Genomic DNA, 16,469 nt, shown 5'->3' with positions numbered 1-16,469 from the left:
TCATGATCACTATAATCTCCCAAGCCAGGTCTCTGCTGATGACAGCAGGAGGTGCTGGGAGTTGAGCTCAGGAAAGGGTGCTGCCTCTGCAGCTGGATCCTAGGGATTGGAACTGGTCGGTGACACCAGTGCGGTGGCATATTGTGGGTCTCTGGCAACTGGAGGCCAATGCCTGCATTTGTGCCACCTGGGGACAATCCAAGCAGGATGCTGAGTTCCTTCTCCCACTCCACGGCACTTCCACAGGGAGACTGACACCGTGGCACACTGGGTGCTGGGGGAAGGGTGGTGGCCAGAATTTCCATCCATAAGAGGTAAAGAACCATGCAACCTGCTGGGTGGGTTGGCAGGCCACACACCAATTGCGGGAGACGCTGCAACCTCTCGGCCCAGCTGGTGCTCTCTTCAGGCTGGTCCCTGTGGACATTGGTGCCCTCCTACCCCCCTGTTGGTATGCCACTACTCCTGTGTGATCCCAGGGTTGGGATCAGCAATCAGCTGATTGTTGGTCTCAGCCCTGGGACTGTATTAGAGCTGGTTGGAGACTCCCATGCAGTCCTGGGCCTGGGACCCCCAATCAGACTGTTGTTGGTCCCAACCTGGGGACTGCAATTGGTCTTATAATCTCCATAGAGATGTCTGACATTAGCTTAACATGTGTTTACTATCACAATCTGGGGATAATCCAGTCACTCTGGAAGAGGTATGACTTTGCTATAATACAATATGACACAAGCACGTGTAGGACATCTTATTCTGCTTGAATAGGTGGATGTTCACATTTTAAGTGCGTTTAACATGTGCTAAGTGTCTCATGGAACATGGCCTTGAGAGTGGTGGTAGGATATCAGCATGGGGGACATCCTTATCAGAATCAGCGGTGATCTAAGATTGTGCTCTGTGGCTAGGGTGCTTTTTGATGCTTTTTTGGGGGGAAGTAACTGTTGTGGGTAAAGTAGGGGTTTCTCTACTCATTCATTTAATGAATTATTAATTAGATGTATATGTCACCCACCCCAGAGGAGGCTCAGGACAGTTTATATTGAAAACCAGATAAATTATAAAGAAACTTAAAAACATTAATATAAAATAGGAGGTAAGAAAAAACTCCCAAGCCAATGGCCCAAAACTTAAACCCATTTGCTGAAAGTCTGCTTAGGTAAAAAGGTCTTACATTGCTTCTGGAAAATGTCCAGGCTCAGGTTTTTGAGGGCCACAAGGAGGAGGGATTTCCAGAGCTGAGAATGACCTCCTACATATTCTCACCAAATGAAGTTGGTGCTTGCAGAAGGTTGTTCTTGGTTGACCTAAGGGACCGTGATGGAACACAAGGGAGAAAGTGGTCCCTTGGTTATGTAGGGCCCAACCCAGTCAAGGCCTTATAGATCAAAACCAGTACCTTGAGTTACACCCAGAATGCTATATGAAGCCAGTGCAGACTGGAGTCCTGGAGTATTGTGGTCCTCTCATCCCTGATCCCGTTGCAGCACTAGGGGATGCTGTAATGCAGGATAAGGGATGTGGTGCTCAACTCTGGCTGGACCTCACAACATTGCTTTCTCTCCCCTTACAGGTGACTGGGCCCCAACTGTCTAACCCATGGCTCCTTGCTGCGGTGAACCCTCCTCCCAGAACCCCTTGGGTTGTCTGGTCAGCAGTTACTTCCCTGAGCCTGTCTCAGCGTAATGGAGCAAGACATCTGGGGCTGTTTCCACTGGCATCAAAACTTTTCCATCAGCTTGGGACTCCACTTATGGGTTCTACATCACGAGCAGCTAGCTCACTGTCCCAGCCGAGAGTTGTGAGTCCCAGAACTACCAGTGCACTGTGATTCACCAGAAAACAGGGTCCCATGTCACCAAGAAGCCTGATAGGTGCTGGGCTGGGCTGGGCTCCTTGGGTTCCTTCTCTAGTGTCTCCTGTAGGGTGAGAGGCCCGCTGGTTATACAACAACCAGATAGGTGGTCCCAGTGGATAGATGCATAGCACTGAAGAGAGGGATGTATGCATTAAAATATTTAATGGAGGCACAGGTGAGAGGGAAAAGAGATGGGAAGACCATGGACAGGCAGAAGGGAAAAGCATCAAAGAGACAGAAGAGAGATAGATAAATGAGATGTTAAGAGGGAAAAGGAATGAGGATCGCTGCTATAGGGGAAAACGGTGAATACCTAGTAGGGATATGGTCTAGCATGACTGGGATAGCAGGAGTCTATACATTGGGGCCCTGCTAGATTTGCTGGGGGAGGGCATGGGCAGGTTTATGGTTCTGGACATTTATCCGTTTATTCTTTCTTCATGAGTAAGTCAATAGCTGAGAAATGAGGAGGAAGGTGGAGTGTGGTTGCAGGTCTCATTTGATTTGCAGCTAGTGTCTCTGGGACTAAGCTTTCACTCCACTCTCTCTTTCTCTCTGCTTCCAGATTGCCCTGTGGTACCCACTGCCCCCAAGGTGAGTCTGCTGCATGAGTCTCCTGTAACAACAGCTCCACAGAGAAGCAGCTGGAGCTGGTTTACTTCCTCCAGGGCTTCAGACCTGACAAAGTCATAGTGGAATGGCTTGCGAATGGAGTTAAGAAGGTCCTTCCTGGAATGGTCTCTTCCTTTGCAAAGAGCACAAATGGCTTGTTCATGGGCCAAAACCGAGTGAACATCACTAGGGAGAGCTGGAATAAAAGGGATGTTGACACATGCAAAGTGTCCCACCCTGCATGGGACACAGACTTCAACATACACAATACAAGCAAGCACCTCTTCTCCTGGGCAGTCCTTAACTTATATAGCCCTTGTGACCTCATTTACCTGGTCCAATGGAGGCCATCACCAGTTGGCTGTCAGCCAACCAATTTGAAATACATCACTAGTTGCCAGGCAGACTCTAGCCCACCAGGAACAAATAGAATTGAACTCCTGGTAGAGTCACCCTCCCACATCAGCATTCTTCCAAGACAAGGATTCTCCTTCTGTGCCAAGCCAGACTGAGCAACAAGGGAGAAGGAGATGGCAGAACCTCATGCCCATGGTGACCTCTGATGACATGGGGGGTTTACAGAACTAGTCTGTGGTTGAGGTTTCCACTATCCCACCAGGCAAATCCAGTCATGGGGTGCTTCATGTGACTCCAACTTTGGCTACAAGAGCAGCATTGTCACCCCTCTGCTTTATGCCATTCTCAGGTGCAGTAATTGCTGGGACCCAAGCTCTAAAGGAAGTGGATGACACTCATGGCTCGTCTTTACACCTGTCCCTCTTCCTACCCCACACCTCATCTCTCTGGGTACCTGAAGGAATGGCAGCAAGTTCTGTGGTAGCTTAGAATATCTGGTAGCACATGCTACAGACATTGCAAACTGAAAAACCCAAAGTATAGGAGGGCAGAGGCCAACTGTGACGTTTATGGGGGCCCCTCACAGATGTGTGTGCATTTTTTCTGAAGGGGAATCATCTGGTTTCCGCTGTTGCTTGATCAAATTCTATGATAACTCCCTGTCATGGCAGGGTCCTGGACGAGGGCTGTGATCTCCTCAAGGCCCCCTCCCCGTGCCAAGTTGGCCCAAGGGCACCCTCAAATTCTCTCCTGCCACGTCTTTGGTGTTCAAATGTGTTAGGGAGGCTGCCTTTTATGCCCTCTTGGTCACTTCTCGATGGACACTAAGACCCTGTGGTTTCCCGGACCCCTCATGGGTCCTGCTCTACAACGGGTACTTCAGGGTCACCCTAGCCTTAGGGGCTATGCGTGGCTCCTACCACCCTAATACCACGCCCCAAGCCTCGCAGATGTCACGGACGTTGTTCTGTCTCTTTCTGTCTCCACGCCATCTCTGGCACTTGGGCTCTCTGCGGCCCTGTCTCTCTCTCCGTGCTCTCTCTGGTGCTCGGGCTCTCCGCAGTCCCACCTCTCAGGGCCTTCTCAACTGCCCCTCTCTGGGGCTGGGGTCTGTGGACCCCAAATGCTGCACCCTCACTGGCGCTCAGGTCCCCACACTAATGTGAGTCCCCTATGAGGCCACCTCCAACCCCTAATAGCCTCACCCAAACCACCAGTGATAAACAGCAACACAAATGCACGCCCTTCAGCTATAACTTAAACTGAAGCCGCTCGGCCATAACAATGCTCAATCCTACCGGTGACCCTTTCTCTCTCAGCAGTGTTAGATGCTGCTCCTGTATCAGGCTTCTCCTCTCTCCCATGGCAGACAACTCCTTCCTCTTCAGCTGCTGGCAAGGAACTGCCAGCCTGGCCTCAGCCCCTAGCATTTATAAGGGAGCCAGGCCCTGCCCCTTCTGGTCAGCTGACCTCCTCTGGTTCCCCTGGCAACCCACAGCTGGGCTCATCACTCACTTACTGTTAGGGTCCCTTCCCTAGCAGTTTTTCCTTCTTAGGAGCAGGGCACCTAAGTGCTCTGAGACACTCCCAAATAAAATGAATGAAAAATGTTATACTTTAGGATAATAGAATCATAGAATCATAGAAAAGTAGGGCTTGAAATGACCTTCAGAGGTCATTTAGCCCAGCCCCCTGCATAAGTACAGCCTTCTCCAAACCATCCTATACAAATCAACTGTCTAACCTATTAGCAAAACTACACAGTCTATCCTGACACAACGACAAGGCATAATGCCCTAATCTTACACAGGTAAAGCAGGGGCACCAAGGTGACCAACCTTCTGCTGCTGCAAAGGTTGTTAAAGCATGCTCAAGATATCTAAGGAAGAGGGCCACGCCCCCACTACAAAGGAAAGCAAATCCTTCCCCCCCACTCCAAGTCCAAGCCAATCTGACCATGGCATAATATAGTCTTGAACCCAAATTGGCAATTGGTCTGACCCTGACTGCAGGGGCAAGACTCTTTAGCAAGGAACCTCCAGGCTAGGTCCCAGCAGGAGCAATGGCATACCCCAGTCAAAACCCCCAGCCTTGGCTGCAGCTGACACCCAGTGCTTCTAAGGAAGCTGATCCCCCACAACACATGTAGCAGCAGGAAGGGGGAAAAAAGCCATCCTACCCTCATGATATAACCAGTAAAACCCAGAAGCATGGGGAATACCCATAGTAGAACAGACGCATAGCTATTCCTAAATGGCTCATAGGGGTGGAGTGGGTGATAGATAACCTTACACATGTTATTATTTCTACAGGAGTTAAAAGTTGATGGAGCTGATTGCTTAGCATTAGAAAACATTGGGGACTTTCCTTCTCAGGTGATTAATTAAACCAACTGGATTCCAGTCTGAGTTACTACTTTCTGGCTGCCTCAGAGTCTGTTGCACTTTTGGGATAGAATTGCTCTTGGGAGAATGATTCCTTGGCTTGTCTCACACTAGGGCTTATGCAAGGCTCCTATGATGCTATTCCTGAATCAGGCAAGAGAGGAGGATGGAGTCTCAAAAATGGCTGAGGTAGTCAGGGTAAAGGCATGGTTTCCCTGAAGTTAGTGGCTACAGTCATATAATGGAACCATTCTTTATTCTAAGAAACCCTAAATAAGGATAAAGGGAACCTTTTCTCCTCATTTATAGGGTCCAGGATTTTCAAAGGAGTCCAGGGGAATCCCTATCGAAATCTCACAAAATAACCCATAATCTCTGCCAAGATCCTTTACAAGATATTCCTTTGCTTGCATCTCTCAGGATTGTTCTGTTTTATTTAGCTAGAGCATTGTATTGGAAGTCCATGCCTAGCTGGTTTTGTCACGGGCCCTTGAGTCTTCCTCAGGGAAGAAGCAAAGACATTTTTTCAGGAAGGCTTATGCTGTGGCCTGCATTTCCACCACTATCTCATGTGACAAGGCAGCAGTGGTCTGCAGCATTTGGACCAGTTTGATTGAACTTCCCTAAGTACAAACATATCCTGTTTGTCAAAACAGCTGTAACCAGATGTTTCCCCTCTGAGTCATTGTGGGGCAGAAACACTGGTGCCGATAGGGGCAAATTTGGTTATGGGCCTTAGCAATGAAAATGAGTTAGGTAAGAGAGATCACAAGCTGCAGCATGTTATTCATGTTACTTTGAACACTTAGGGTGCAAAGTAACATGAATAATATGCTTCAGGTTGTAATAACCCTATGCTCTGTGCTAACAGCTTTTATCTAAGGAACTCCAGTTGCTATTATTTTTCATAGCTTGCCCCCCATTCACACACAATGACAAGCATTGTAGTAATTTGGGAACTGAGGTTTGCAACAATAGGAAGGGAATGCAGAAGTCCTGACTCTCAGGTCCTGGTTATAACCATCAGGGAAACCTCTACCTACCTGAACCAGGGACAGAACCCAGGTGTCCTGAGATCCGGCCCTTCCTGCCTTTCCCTTCTCCGCCATAAGAGCCAGGATAATATCCAGAAATCTTGGGGCCCAACCCCTCTCTACTCTAATATGCTTGAACCCATTCTCTTCACTGAACCAAATATTGGACCCAGGTGTTCTGATTCCTAACCCCTCCTGCTCTAGCCTACTCTATGGACTTCTTTATAAGGGGCAAGGTAATAACTATGACTCTCAGCCGTCCCAGCTGCTACCAGCTCAACTCCAAACTCCAACCTGGCACATTTTGAAGGAGGGGACAAGCCCTATTTTACTCAATATGATAAAAACTTAGGGCTCCTGATATCTCTCTGGAAACTCTATGTTTTTCTGGCTGGACAACCTGCCCCTTAGGGCTTGCTCCAAATCTATCATGGTCAGAGAAAGGCATGGACAGCGGTGAGATAAGTGTGAACAGAAAGGAAGTTTGGACCCCCTTTTTCCTCTTTGTACAATGAGTGTAGTAGAGATGGGTGGGGGGCAGGAGTATGGGGCCTGCACTAGTGTGTGGGGCCTGTGCCAGGGCCAGTGGAAGCCTGTACCCAGAGCAGGAGGGCAGGAGCACTGGTGCCCAGGCTGGAGCAGGCTGGGTGGGGTGGGGAGAAGTGGCAGCAACAGAGGCGAGTAGCGCAGGACCTGCGCCCATGCCTGGGGGCCAGGGCCGGTGGGGCCCAGTGCCCAGAGCGGTGCGGCAGTACTGCCAGCGCACAGGCTGGCAAGTAGGGACAGAGAGGCTGGTGGGCAGGCAGAGGGGCGGGGGGAGCAGCAGCGAGCAGCAGCGAGGAGAGGCTGGGTATGAGAGTGGGACCTATGCCAGTGCCAAGGGCCAGGACCGGCAGGGCCCAGAGCGGGGCGGCAGGAGCACAGGCCTGGGCTGGTATGTGGGGCTGGAGCACCAGCAGGCAGGTGGGGGACTGGGGAGAGGCGGTGGCGGTGGCGGGGCAGGCAGTAACCAATTAATCTCTACTTACGTTCATCTCTATGGGGAAATGGGTTTCGCTTAGCACGGTTCCACTTAATGCTTAGTTTTTCTGGAACCAATTAAGAGCGCTAAGCGGGGGTTGCCTGTAATGGGGGCAATCTAAATTACAAATCAGCAGGCAGACTTTCCTTTTTAAGTCCCTGGTTGCTAAGCCACCCTGCTCTGGGTTACTCATTCATGGCCCCCTTTTACCTGGATGAAGATGATGAAGCTGCTGTAGAAGAGTGTGACAAGGAAGGGGTCTGTGGGGAGGTTGCAGTTTCCATGGTTTGGCATGGTGTAATCATCTGACTTGCTATTTGCAATGTGTAAAGCCCTTGATGGTACTATCGTGGGAATCTGGAGGAGGATGAAAAAGGAGAGGGTCATTAGGGAAGGGGTTTTTCATCAATGGAGATGACAACGCATTTGGTGCTATGTGATTGTGGCACTGCTCTGATCTCAGCGATGGCCCTGCCTCCATCAGTGAACAGGAGCTGGCACAGCCCAGCCAAGACCTGTCTGTTGAAGATCCTGGACATGTTTGGGCTGCCCTCTGGCCCTGGGAGATGAGGTCCTCTCAGAAGAAAAGTGAAGGTGTCAGGGGAGGGCTCCTTTCCCAGATGGTTTCACAGGTTTCTGTTGTAAGAGTCCTCTCAGCCTTTTCCAAGGTGATTTTGAAGTATACCTGCAGTTGTTCTGACTGGAGGGACAAGAAGGCAACAGCCCTGGACTTTTGTGAAGATACTTCCACCCCAGTGTTGTCAAGGTGGTCTCACCTTCCTCTTCATCCCTAGGGAGGAATGTGTGCTGCCTTTCACCTGGCCTGCTCTGGTGCAGTGTCCATACAAGCACTCTTCGAAGAAAGGCTTGAAGAAATCACGCCCACCTAGCCCAGATGTTTGCAGGGGAGATGGGCATAAGTTTCATACCCCAACAGCAGATGGCTCTGACTATGGCTGAGCTCCAGAGATGCCCTGGCTAGGGCCAGTTGCTCCTGACCATGCCTTCCTTTGCACACACACCTGTGGTTTCCTGTAATGTCACCACCTCAATGCACAGTGGTGTTAGCAGCCCTTTCTAATCTCTGCTCTTACCTGTGCCATGTCCCTATTCTGAGCCCCTTTGTTATGCCCACCACTATGTTTTGGGCAGTGAGGACCTCCAAATTTTGCTGGGGCCATGGCACATGCAGTGCCTGCAGCCAGAGATGCAGACTCCACCCTCTTCTCTTGCTTGAGTCAGACCTCTGTTGGTGGTAGCAATGCCTGAGTCTATAATCACCACCCACTCTCCCTCCCTGTCACTGAAATGGTCCCTTCTACACTGGCTTAGGACCTGACTTTCCTCAGGGGATAAACATTGGGTGGCAGCAAGGACCATCCCATCAGCTGGGACATGACATATCACTGGGTCACCAGCTGTGCATGACTGACCACCAATCTGAGCGTATCTCTTGGATCATGCAGGGATGCACACCTGTGACCCAACCAAGTGGAACAGGGCCCACTGAGGAGGCCATTGCACTATAGCAGCCTCTTTCATCTGGCCAAGGGGCTTACACTGTTGTTGGGTGTTGCCTAGCACACAATGGTAGGCAAAGTACCCCAAAACAGCAGCTGGGCAGAGATTTTTAGAGGGATTCATTTGGTTAGTTTGAAGCAGATATTGAATAAGGGCCTTCTTTCTGCATCAGACTTTAAAATCAGCCTGTGGAGGCTTTTATAAACGAAAGGGTTAGCTTCCAAGCCATTGGTCTGTGGGCACAAGGCCTTTCCCTCTCCTTCTGTGCCAAGGTACAGTCCTGGCCCCAGCATAGCCCTCTTGGAAAGGCTCAGGTTCCCTAGTCTCTCTAGCTGTGTGCTGCTGACTGTGCTAGTAGTTCTCTATGTTCAGTGCTTTGAGGGCCTGCATTTGTCATTTCATTGACTCATTTCTTATTATTGTTCCAATTCTGTGGACAGGTCTATCAATCAGAGGAAATTAGATAGCTCTTCCCCATTTCCCAAGACCACACAGGATGCCTGGGGCAGAGGGCTGAGCTGAAAACACGTCTCCCAGTTTCAAGATTAGCACTATCACCGTCCACATCAGGATTCTCCCAAGACAAGGATTATCCTGGCCTGTCACAGACTTTATTGGCTTTATTTTCACAACCCTTACCATGAGAAAGGGGAAGGCTCTTCTCCCCATTTTACAGATGAGGCACCAAGGCACAGAGAGTCTTGTTGTGTTGGCTACAAATGTCCAACTCGGGATCCTTAAAATTCTGGTTTATTAGGCGGATTGAAACATTGTAATGAAGTTAAATCATAAACCTTGGGGCTGGTCCCCCCCCCCCACACGCACACACATGCATACACACAGTAGCAAGCTACAAGAGTCAGGCATACCTATCCTACAGGTGCTGGAGTCTGTCGTCGAGGCTTCTTTCAGTGTGGTGTTATCTTCCAGAAGGGGGTCGCCGGCTGGTCCTTCTGGCTGGACAGGTCGGGTGTTGGTCAAATTGGAGATCAAGAGGGTGCCCCTGAGGGTCACTTTTCACTGCTTTTTATCTGTCCTTGGCAGACTTTGGTGACTCCCCAATTTTCAGGTTTGCCCAATCCAGGGGTCATTGACCCTCGGTGGCTACTGGATGGCATCTGTCAGTCCCAGGGGTCGTCCACATGTATGTGCAGGTTTGGGAGTCCGTTGATGAATTTTGAATAGGGCTTGGAGCAGTCGATCTGGAGATATTCAGCCCAAAAGTTGGTCCCCGGCGTTGATTAACTCAGGCCAGGGCTTCTAGCCCTTGATCAGTGACGTTTAGAGATTTCCTGGTTGTTACATTGTCTTCTATTGAGCTCTTCAGTTGGTTGAGCTGCAGTTTCCCAGGTGTTAATTGCTGCCTGCTACCTTGTTATACATTCAATCACTGATTCACTTGCTCTTTCAGGGGCCAGCCTGATACAGGGAAGGGCAGTTTGTTTCCTGCCCTTGTTAACATTGTTACAATGTATAACATACTTATGAAACTAAACACATTTAGTTGAAAGTTGAAAGGTGAGGAGTATAAAATATAAGCTACAAAAGTAATGGCATGGCACACAAATAGATAAAAATACCAAAATACAAGGGGAGATACAAAATGCACACATACAAATTTTAAAACACAATTCCCTTATCTTAAAGTGAAAGAAAGAGGAAGGAAGAAAAGGTAGAAGAGGAAAAACATATTTAAAGAGGGGAGAGCAAATGCAGGCAAGAGGAAAAGGGGGCTTTCTGCTACAGTTGATCATATAATTTCAGTCAGGCCTTAACCTTGCAAGTCTCCAGGACAATGTAAAAAAACATCTAACTGTTTCTGGGAAGTACCTATCAGGGAAAGTGATGGGTAGGGTATCACAAGAAATCTATTGACATGCTAGATTGATATATTTCTGTATTTTAACACAAAAACATATGTACAGAATGAGAAAAGCAAACACCCAGTGAAATAACAATTGTGCACAACTGGATTCACAAGCATGCATTGTAGCAGAACTTCTTGCTGTAGCTTTGCACTGATAAAGGCTGCATTTGGCATGAAGCTGTGGTTGCCAGGACAGACCAAAAATGGGGGCTAGGAAACAATGGCTAAATCAGTCAGTCCTCAGCAACAATGATGAGAGTCTTTTTACATCGACACAATGTCTGAAGACATTTCACAGACAGGTGAATAGATTCTTTGTGCTGAGAAAAGTATGGGAATAATCTTTGAGGAATAATTGCTCTTGTGGGTCTCCTCGTAGGAACAATCTGGACCACTGGGTTTACTTCACCTGAAAAAGAACACTTGAAAATTATACTTGTTAAAACAGTTCTGGAGCAAGTGTCTTTTGCTCATTAAAGATCAGACTACCATTCCTTCTCATCTTTACATCATCCCACTGATTTTGGTGGCACCCTGCAATTTTTGCTCCACTCTACTCTGTTATTTTCTATCTCATCTGGAAGACGGTGGCCCGGGAACCTGGTTTTAAAATGGCAGACAGATGACAAGTGAGAGAGCTGTCCTCAGCTGTCTAAGTGATTTGGATGCAGAATTTCAAGTCCAAATCATTTCAGATGGAATAAGACATCTTTTAGGAGATCTTTTCTAGGTGAATTTCTAGTTGCTGAATTTGTACATGTCAATCAGGGGACTGAACTTGGTTACCAGATTGTTGGACTGAGTTTTTGAAAATCTCCTTCCTAATCTCTGGGGTTTAGGTCTACTATTTTATTAATTCCATTCATACAAAGTCTATCAATTACTTGAGAAGCACGGAAAAGGGAAGTAACCTGCATAAAGTCACTACAAAGCCAGGACAGAACCCAGGTGTCGGGCAGTTCAATCTCATGACCAAGGCCTAGATTTTTAAAGGCATTTTGTTGTTGTGGCAATATGATAATGAGTTATTACACCATGTTCCTCCCACATGTAGTCACTTGCAAGCACTGCAAGTTGAATTGCATATTAAGAAGAGCCAACATTATCAGAGTGTTGATACACTTCCCCTGTACCTTGAACAATGTCACTGTAGCACCATAGAAAAGACTCAGGATGAAGAGGACGATGAAAGTGGAGGCTGTTTTCCAGAGGTTGTAGAGTTCCTCATCTTCAGCATCCACAAAGTCATCTAGGTAACCTTTGAACAAAGGAATACACACACATTGTTAGGATTGGTTAGGAACTTTATTTCTATGGGCTGTCCAAGGGGCTGATGGGGTATTGCCCTGTGGTATTTGGGCTGCAGCAGACAGGAAGATGGCTATCTGAGGTGAGGTTTCCATCAGACAGATTGTAAACTTTGGTGTCAGGAACACCAAAGGTGAAGAACAATGAAGCCTTAGAGCCCATGCAGTAGCAGTGAGCTTGGGGCAGGGCTAGGATGATTTTCCATTGGAGATATTTGGTTGTAAGTGTCTGGGGAAGTCAAGTCAGAATGAGATTTTCAAAAGCCACCAGGACTATATGCTTCCCCAGTTCCCATTAGTTCAACTATCTCTGCCTAGACATTTGGAAAGGGGGGAGAGACCAGGTCAGGCTCTCAGCAGGTGTGAATGACTGGAGTTGCATTATTGGCAGCAGAACGGTGGCTGAATTGTACTATCAGTGGACCTGTCCATTGACTTGATTTTAGCTACTACTATTAAATCACATCAGGTGTTGGGATGCCTGAGTGGTTTCTAACCCAGGGGAAGAACTCCACTGTCCTGACCTCACTTACTGGGAGTGGGGCAGGGAGTGGGGTAGGTGGGGGATGGGGACGGAGTTGGATGATGGATGGACAACCAAACTAAAGGTCTCTGAGATTCCTTTGAACATCTCACTGTATGGTTGTAACAATGTTTCTGCAGTGTCTAATTGCTGATGTCTGAAGTGATGGAGGACTTTTTTTGCACTGCATTCATAGGTGATAGATAAATAGATAAGGAAGGAAAGAAGGATGGCCAGATAGACAGATAAGGTTTGTTTCAATTGGGGAATACAAATCCATTTTTCAGCTTTAGAACTCTCTGCCTAAATTAATTCTTAAGAGGAAAAATAAATACAAGGAAAATAGTGATGGGTGAAGAGGGAGGATACTGGTGAGCCTGTATTCAAAGTGTAACTTGATGTATAGGTAGAAAACTATATCTTCCTCCTGTCATGAAATATCTTTGAGCCCCTGGGTGACTCCAGACTTGTAGACAGAAGACTGGAGGTGTAGTGGCTCAAACCGAAAAAGGATGGCATATTATTTTCTCTGCTGGGGGCTGTGCATACTCTATGCCTATTCTGTTGCATTAAAGAGGACTTACATGTTATGTAGCCATTGTGATGGCCATTCTAATGCCAGTCTGTTCCATACTCTTCATTTTGGCCAATACTGCTTTTAAAGAATAAATGAACATACAGTTGGTTAAACATATGGAGGAGCAGAGATTGTGAAGAAAATTTGGTGAGAATGACTGTATGAAGAGCAAGTTGAAAAGGCTTTTTACTCATGGACTGTGAGCTATATGAAGTCAATCTGAAGAAACCACAAAAGACTTGGTTGTTTTAGAGAGGTGTTTCTCTGAATTCCTTGATTATTTGGGAACTCTCAGAATTTCCTTGTTCCTACAATGGAAACTAGATTGGGGTAAGGTTGGGTTGGACCTTGACTGACCACATGTGCTCAAGGACTTGCTTATATTTTTTTCCAAAGAAAGCATTTGGAAGTTGCATCTGGCATAGAGGTGAAATGCTTTGTTTTATCTTCAGCATAGGCAGGTCTGGGTCTACTCTTGTTTTGCGAAGAGTTGAACGCAGAGCCTGGAGGAAGAGGATCTTAATTATAATCTGAGAGACCTGGTTTGTTTTGAAATTCTGATTTATTTTTGCTTATGAGAATGAATAAGCATTTTTTTTGAGGAGTGAGATTTCTTTCCACCCCTCCCCCCTACCCCCCCGGTTTAAAATGCGTTTTTGGGGAAAGTATTTGAAAACCAAAAATATTTACTTCAAAGTGGAGATACTACAATTCTGAAATGGTGCCCCAATGCTCCACAGGTGCGTTAGCAAAAGGTTGGACTTCCTGATCAGCCTATTATCTCTCTCATGGGGCACTATGATAATGAGAAAAAGTGACTTGCAAACAAGCCATGACTGTAGAGGATCACGGGAAGGAAAGTCCAGCTGAATTTCCAATGGGGAGAACACATACAGAAGGACCTTGACCATGGACCATGGGGCTCCCGTAAAGCCATGCAGCAGTATTTCTGACTCGGAACATTTGTTGTTTTGAACACCCTCCCCTCTTCTCCTTCTTATTCAAAAAAAGTTAAAATTTGCTGTGGGAAGTGACCACAGTTCCCTACAAGATCATTTAATCAAACGACAATTATTTAATCAACACCAACTTTGACAAAATCAAACCTATGCTTCACGCCAGCCCCTCTTTTAGATCTGAACCTAGTGAAGGCTGATAATTAAGACACCCAAATGAACCTACAGTGAGACTCTCCTTCCTTGAAAGAGACCTTCTATTACTTGTATTACTTATTATGGGTTTCCTCTCCTCCTTCTGTGGTTTTTATCCAACTCTCCACCCCATATGTCCTACGCAGCATCATGTAGCTCTAATGACTCTGTAGTTCACCTACTCACCCACTGCCCCTTTGGTGAATTTCTTCTTCTTATCATGTCATCTGAGGACCCATCACACACAAGGAAATATTTTGGGTCATTACTAATTGGGTGTGGGATTTGTGACACAGAAGAGAGGAGAGGAGAAGCATAACTTTCTTTGTTCCATTCCCTCATGCTCTTTAGCCTAGAAGCCCCTTCTGAAAGGACATAAGAGAAGGGCAAGCAACATAAAAGCTGGAGTCACCTTTTCCCATTGTTAGCACGTTTATTCTCTCACCTGAAGAATCATCTGTTTTTTTTAAGACAAACAGGATTACTCTTGGGTGTTTTTTCAAGGGCTTCCCTAGCGGGGCTAGTCTCATGAGATTGTCCGTGAAGGACAAGGCATTGTGAGGTGGGTAGTTTTATCACTGTGATGACTGACTGCTGGCAGTTTTGGACCCATTATTTATCCATCTAAAATTCAGATTTTGTTTCTTAGCAAACAAGTTATTTGACCAAAGGAGAGCAGGTAGATTATACTGTATTTGCATTGATCATTTTTGTTATTAAGACAAAACCCTGAAATAACTGACCAGAAGCTGCTGGATGGGTTACTCTGTACTTCTGCAGGCACAGCTGGAAACTGATAGATATCCTTGGAGACATCACATGCTCACTACTCCGTTTCAGAGGAAACGAAATGTATTGTCATCTATTTTAAATGTTCCTACAAGAGTAAAGGTGACATCAAGCATCTGGTCCCATTGCCTCGTATGCAATGTGATTCTACCCTGCGTGGGTCCCTGGACAACTGTTAATATAAAGCTGGGGGGGCCTTTTCTTCCTCTGTGCTGATTTTTTGTGAATCAGTCTGAATGGTGAGATGATGTGGTGTGTGCCAAAAATGGATGCATTAAGGGTATTCAGGGGCTTTCGTAGGTGGAGTTGAACATGGCCCCTGATGCGGATGCTATGTGTATATGATTCTATCAGCAAAATCATACTAAGGAATGTCTCAGTGAACATAGACAGATGTGGTGATACAGCCAAGATTATGGCTCTTATGCATCCTTAATGGTGTTCATGTTTTATTTTCTTGGGACAACATTCATGGAAGAGAAATCAGGAGCTGAAACAACTGCTGTGACTGTGATCAAGCAAGAAGCCACCAGAAAAACGCTGTGAGATCTGAGTAGTTCCTGGCATCAAGAGTGCCGACCAGGAGAGGTTTGGATAACAGAGATTGTGTTTCAGCTCCTGAAACAGGGCTAACTTGTCCTGAATGAGCGCAGGAAAAGCCCATGAAAGTATGTTCTGATCAGAGAGACTTAGGGGCAGACCAGAGTGCCCCTAGGAGTAACTGGGAATAATGGGTGCAAACTAGTGGAGAGTAGATTCAGGTTAGACATTAGGAAGACATTTTTTACAGCAAGTGTGGCCAGAATCTGGACTGGGCTTCCAAGAGAGGTGGGGCTATCACCTAACTTGGAGGTCTTCAAGAGGAGGCTAGATAGTCATCTGGCTGGGGTCATCTGACCTTGGTCCTCTTTTCTGCCATGGGCAGGGGGTCGGACACGATGATCCTTTGTGGTCCCTTCCAATTCTACAATCTATGAATCTATGAAAGAATAGGAATTCAAGCTCTATAGAAGAGCTGTTCTTACTTTCTGACAAACAAAGGGTTGCATGGCTGAAACTGCTATCAGAGGTATCTACTTAGTCCTTCTCAGTAAACAATGACTATGATAGAGTAGGCCTGAGGGTACTCTAATGGATGAGATGCACAGGTCCTTGAATGCAGGGAATGGACATGTGGCTCAGAGTCCCTAAGTACAGATGAGAATGGAGTAAGTGGGGAATGTATCCAGCTGTGTTTAGCTCATGTGAAAGGAGGAAAAGTGGAGTGGGCTGTGAGGGGGTGAGGACTTGGTGAGATAAGAAGGCAGTGGATGGGACAGGAGGTGCATAACTGCAGTGCAAACACAGGCTACCCAACCGCCAAAGATTTCAGGCACTGAACCCCATCACAGGCTCCTCCCACCTCTGAAGACACATTATCACATGATGTTTTGCAACACCTGGCCAGGAATGGACTGCAATTTTTCTG

The 16,469-nt window shown here is 47.0% G+C and overlaps 1 pseudogene; it reads right to left on the bottom strand.

Annotated features, from left to right (window-relative positions):
* The window catches only part of LOC132251466 (Ig mu chain C region-like), a 28,871-nt pseudogene extending 15,746 nt beyond the window's left edge, over nt 1-13,125 (bottom strand).
* Nucleotides 13,126-16,469: the final 3,344 nt, after the last annotated feature.

This window comes from Alligator mississippiensis, chromosome 7 (assembly GCF_030867095.1).
Source record: "Alligator mississippiensis isolate rAllMis1 chromosome 7, rAllMis1, whole genome shotgun sequence".
In the NCBI taxonomy this organism is placed as follows: Eukaryota; Metazoa; Chordata; order Crocodylia; family Alligatoridae; genus Alligator; species Alligator mississippiensis.
The sequence above is the reverse complement of the archived record's forward strand: the minus strand, read 5'-3'. Positions and strand labels throughout refer to the sequence as shown.